This window comes from Momordica charantia (genome assembly GCF_013281855.1).
Source record: "Momordica charantia cultivar OHB3-1 chromosome 7 unlocalized genomic scaffold, Mcharantia_2.0 BLBB01000007.1, whole genome shotgun sequence".
Lineage (NCBI taxonomy): Eukaryota > Viridiplantae > Streptophyta > Magnoliopsida > Cucurbitales > Cucurbitaceae > Momordica > Momordica charantia.
Window position 1 is genome coordinate 11663819 of NW_028275165.1, and position 5990 is coordinate 11669808.

A 5990-nucleotide genomic window follows, 5' to 3' on the forward strand; every position below is an offset into this window, starting at 1 on the left:
TAACTTTGAAATTCTAATTTTTGGCTAAATTAGAATTAAGTTTAATTTCTTTGGATTAAGATAATTTAAGTTCTCGACCTGTGTAGAAGATTTTTATTTAAATTCTAAATTCACGAGTTTTAGGATTTTCCTTCCTAAATTCTACTTTTCTTTGAATTATTATTCTTCGGTTTTAGAGTTTAAGTTAACTATTTTATTTCCGGTTGTTGTGGGGTTTATTCTTATTTCTAAAGTGAAATTTTGGGCTTGTTATTTTGGGACTTTGTGTTACTTATTTAGGCCTCATTTAAGATTTGGGATTTGGGCTATAGGTTTTAAAACAAAGGAAAGAATAAAAAAAAAACAAAAAAAAAAACCTAAACCACTTCATCTTCTTCCCCCTTTTCTTTGTGCTGCCGCCGACCCCCCCCCCCCCCCCCCCCCATTTCCTCTTCTTGTTCTGATCTGCCAGCCACCCCCATCCCTCTTGTTCTTCTCCTTCTTCAACGGCACCAACGGCGGTAGCTTTCAGCAGCAGCACCTCCGGCACGGCGTCCCTCCACAAACAACTCGACGGCGGCGCGACTTCACCTAGCAGCAGCTGCTTCGCGTTTTTCTGGGTTAGACCCGACGGGTCTCCGGCAAGCCACGGCGACAACTCCTCGCAAGTTGAGCCCCAACACCCAGGTCTGATATTCGACGGTGAGATTCGCGGCGATCTCTCTTTCTCTGGCGAGCTACGACGAGTCAGCGAGTTCCACGTGCGACAGTCTTCGAGCAGCGTCGGTGGCAGCTCTTCCTCAACGAACGGCGGTGACTTTCTTCCCCTGCAGCAGCCTCGGCGACGGTTGGTTTCCGGCGACTTCTCAGCAGCCGCGGCCAGCATACGAATCGAAGCTCCGACGACTCGCTTTTGCAATCCCGGCGCGAACAGTAGCAAATTCGCGAAGATTACTTCGTTCTGGCGCATCTCGGCATTGACCCATATCAAATCGGAGCCCGGTTCATAATACCCATCCTTGTTCGAAGCTAGAATTAAGTTACCCATTACTTTTCGGTATCGAACCAGCAAGCTCGAAGCTTCTCGAACCCGGATTTGGAAGCTCAAGCCTCCTCGGCGTCGAACCACTCCTTACCCAAGAGGTTTTATGGTGAGATAGTAGGTAGCGGATCATCTAAACTCACTTTCGATGCAAACTAAGTGTTTCTAACATGAATTCTAATCGAGTTTGGTTTGCTTTTGGATTTAGGAACCCTTCGGTGAACTTGGTAGCGCATTAGAACTTTGTTGTAAGTAGTTCTTATTTGGGGGATGTTTGTTGATTGAATATGTATCAATTGTGTGGTGCTTTCGGTGTGTTTATTATTTATTAATATGTAAGTTAATAGGTTTTATTGAGATGGTTTCGTGCTTAACTTTGCTATACTTGAATATCTCATGTATTTAGAGTTTGTTGGACATCATTTGAGGACTTCTAGTTGTTATTGTTGGGTTGCATCCTTGTTGTTTCCTTTGTTCCCTTCCTTTTACATATTAGGAAAATATCTTGTGTCATGATTATTGGATGTGCCTTGAAAGTTGCTGCTCGGTATGGTTGGAAGTGATTAAGCTTTGATGTTTGAAAGCAGGTCTTGGGATTGAAAATGCACGTGATAGTTTTATGTTGTTTAGTTTATGTTTGCTTAGTTGGAAGCTACGGGATTATTTTCTTGTTTTGCACGATGAAGAGCATGTTGGATAATTGTGTCTTGATTAGATGTGTGAATGGCTTGTCGATGCATTTGAAAGATTGGAATTGGTGGCCTATCGAGTAATGAAAAGTAAGTAGACGAGGGGCGGGTGCGTGCGTTGATGTTTATTATTTGGTTGCCATTGTGCTGTTTTATGATGTTTAATATTGATTTCGATACGTTATTGTGCAGTGTAACTCTTGTTTATGTTGGTTTATGTGCCTGAGTAGTGTTGCATATCCGTCGGTGATAATAGTGGAAATTTTGTATTGTTGAGCTGCTGATATCTGATGTGGAATGATGTATGTTGCAGGGAATGCTCGTTAAAGTGGACTTATTGTGGAGATGTTGTTGTCTGAATTTTGCATAAGATGTTTGGCGTGTCTGATGTGTTTATTCATGTCTAGCAATGTTTATTGAATACTGATGTTGGATGATTTCTTCGAATGTTGGATATTAAATGTTTGGATGAATTGTGTTGGGCGTGTTCTTAAAAGTTTTCTGAATCGCTATGTGAAAAGTATGTTATGTGAAGCATGCCATAGGGTTATTTGTTGAAGCTTTTGTGTACTTTATGTTGTGATCAGGTTAGTTGCTGTCAAACTTTGTGTTTTTGAGATCTGTGATGCATTGGAATCATACTAGTGGTTGTGTCTTGATGGGCGTTGTGGTGGTTGCTGTAATTAGGGAAGTAGTACTGAAATCCTGGTTGGAGGCTAGAAATGATACGTGGAGTTATGAAAGTTACGAAGTGAATGGGTGAGTGTCAGGGCCTCGGGTATAAATGGTCGAGGGCTGATACGTCACTAATTGGGTATCGAGGCCTCGGGTATAAATGGTCGGGGGTCGATACGCCAATATTGGATAAAGATGAGTGTCGAGGCCTCGGGTATAAATGGTCGGGGGTCGATGTGAGGAGTCTTTCGAAAGGAGAACTATTGGGGCCTTGGGTATAAATGGTCAAGGGCCAATAGATTGTAAGACATCGAGGTCTCGGGTATAAATGGTCGAGGGTCGATGCAGAGTTCAAGGCCTCGGGTATAAATGGTCGAGGGCCGATGCTGTAGGGTCGGGGCTCTGGGTATAAATGGTCAAGGGCCGACTCTGCTCGAAGGAGTTAACTGTGGAAGGCTAGAGTAGCTGTGATAAGCGTAGAAGTACTTGAGATGTTAGAGAGACTAGAGGTTAGTAGTTAATGTGTTACTGGTTGTGGTTGTCACCAAAGTTTATAGAATGTGCCTATGTTTGAATGCATAATGTGATGAAAGGCATGACTGTGAATGTTTCATGATTTGGTTGAGCATGATGTGTGTGTGTTGATTCTCTAATAAGCATGACACGTTGTTCCTTGATAAGTATGCTGTTTGTGCGTGACCCTTCAAATAAGGGCTGCTTACTGAGTACTGTGGTTGTACTCATCCCTCTTTTTCCCCTCCAGTTCGCAGGTATCGAGCTAGCTCCTGGGATGGTGATGGCGAGAAGGAGGCTTGATCGGAAAGACCATTAGCTATGCTGTGTACAATTAATTTCTTTTAGTTAGGATAGTTGTGGCCATTTAATGTTGTAGTTGAGTTGGTAGTGGCTGGTTTTGTTTAGTTTTATTGTCTAAAGGATGTTGTAAGGTTGCCGATTCATTATTCTTTTAGAGCATTAATTTTGTTAGTCTCTTGAACTACGAGATTGTAATCTATTTAGGATATTTATGGATACATTTGTTTAAGTTGATCGTACTTGCATTAGCTTTTGCTTCATTGCCATTCGAGATGTTAATATTCTTTTAGTGGATGGTTTATAGTTAGTAAGGTATCCTTGAAGGGTTTGGTTAATGTGAAGTCGGTATTAAATGGTTTATCTGTATAGGATTAAGTTTCTCTTAAAACATTAGTGTTGTTGTTCTAATTGTTCAAGCTCTCGTGACTGGAGGAAATCAGAGTAGCGCAGCAGAAGCGTGGTAGTTTTATTGCTTAGTGTTGTTGTGAGGAAAATTCTCTTGTTTATACGAAAATTTTAGGTAGGCTTAGTAACGGTCCCTGTTTGGAAATGGTGAAATTCCTAGGGCGTTACACATACTATATCTCAAGCATACATATTATGCATGTAACCTATGGTGGGATTTTAAAACTATATGGCATACAATTGCAATATGATTTTAATTAAAATACACATTCATAATGCATAAAATAATTAAATAGCAAAGTTGGAACGGTTTTTGGCACCCTAAGAAAACGAAATAATACAAAATAAGAAAACTGACTGCATCCGCCCTTGAACCGCGAACCGGAGCCTCGGAACCGCGTCGAAAAACACCCGGGACAGCGCCTCGGCTCCAAAGGGCAGCGCCGCGGCGCCTTGGCACGGCGCTGCACTGTAGCGCCGCAGCGATGTGCAGCGCCATGGCGCTCTGTGCTATCCCGCAACGCCATGGCGCTGCTGCATAGCGCCATGGCAGTGTTTGCGCAGTCTGCTTCGTCTTCTTCGCTGTTTTCTGCAATTTTTGCCCAATCCGACGCCACGAACGACTTTCGAGCGACCTGGACTTACAAAAACAATACAGAAACTAAATGCCCAAAACACCGGGCCCTTACATGATCAAATCACGAAGTAAAACACAATCTAGGTGCAAAAAACCGGAAATTTTCCAACCCGCAAACCTATATTTCGAAAATATGAAATCACCCACCAAACTTAACGATTTTGATCCCAAAAAGATCAGAACTACAACCTGGCTCTGATACCAATTGAAGGGATGTGAATCCCGGAGCGGAAGCGGACTTTCGTTGCTGATTTTCGGGATACAAAATCGAATTTTACAGAGAGAAAATACAAAGGAAATACAAACCTTTGAAGAACGTTTCTTCGGTAACTTCCCCTCGAACACCACCACTGTGTCTTCCTCGTTATCCTCTTGGGTCTCGGGATCGTGCTGGTGGGAGCAATCCTTTGGAACGAGAGGGGGAGCTTGAGAGAGTTCTTCTTGATTGAGAGAAAATGGGTTTTTTTTTTCCTTCTTCTCCTGTTCTGTGTTTTGCAGAACTGCAAAAACAAAACAGAAGCAGTGACGTGGGGTACACTAACCTCCCACTCCCCTACAATTTTGCAGGGGAGTTTAATATTATTAATATTAATAATATTAATAATATATATATATATATATATTTATATAATATATAATAATAATTATAATATATATATAATAATATATATATATATAATTAATTAATCAAATTAATTAATATAAATAATTATTAATCCAATTAATAATTAATAAATATATATATATACATAAATAATTAACACTTAATTATTTATTATAAAATTAGAATCATATTCTAAAACATTTCTCTCGTATAACCTATAGTTTTAATGTACATCTTATGCACATTATTTTTAACATATAGTTTTAATATGAATCTCATTCATATTAATTTTATTTGAATCTCATTCAAATAATATCTCTCATAATATATAGTTTTAATTTACAATTAACTATATATTATAATCTATCAATATACATATAATCCCTTAAGTAATTTGAACAATTCAAATTCTTCCAAAAAATTTGATCCTCGTTTTACCCGTTATGAGCTAGCAAGGGGACCTAATGGACCTACAGATCCGAAGCTCCAACGATGCAAAATTAATCGGTCAAACTCATTGACCGAGTTAATCTAGATTCGTTAACTACGGGTCATTCCACTAAAGACCCGCAGTTGCACTCTTCTCACTGCAGAATGTTTTCGTGTCCATGGATATACGACCATTAATGACGAGTCAATCCTTCACGAGTGTTTGTAACTCAAGTTGGGTCAAATTACCGTTTTACCCCTGAGTTACATCTTACTCCTTAAACACCACTGCTCCTCTAATGAACAACCCGGTTATAGTCCAACCAATAATCAGAAGTCCCTCTCGGCCAATGAGAGGGTGGGGCCCCTTGTTCAAGTCCCGGAGTCAGCATTTAAGGGAACACTCATCTACTCCCCTAAAGTCAGGGAGGAGTGAATTCCATCTTGTGAAGTTATGTTCCCAGCTCCCCACTCGGTCTTGTCCCCAAAATGGTAGGAATATTGAGTCGGCGACTCGGGCCACTCGCACCCATACAGATCAAAGGACGAGCCCTCACGGGCAGGAGTCCATAACTCACTCAGGATTGAGAATGAGTTGCCTGGTCATTCTAAGAAATAGCAATCTATTAGTTAACGGTGTTACACCTAAAGATTGCCTATTTCGCGGTCCGGTCTTATACAAACTCATTGTACAGGATACCCCCACTCGCATGT

The 5990-nt window shown here is 40.7% G+C and overlaps 1 long non-coding RNA gene across 1 annotated transcript; it reads left to right on the forward strand.

Moving 5' to 3' along the window:
* The first annotated feature begins 424 nt into the window (after positions 1–424).
* LOC111024423 (uncharacterized) lies at positions 425–3436 on the forward strand. The gene is made up of 3 exons (XR_015792136.1): positions 425–1130; positions 1230–1269; positions 3149–3436. It is a non-coding gene; the product is annotated as an uncharacterized LOC111024423 (long non-coding RNA).
* Positions 3437–5990: the final 2554 nt, after the last annotated feature.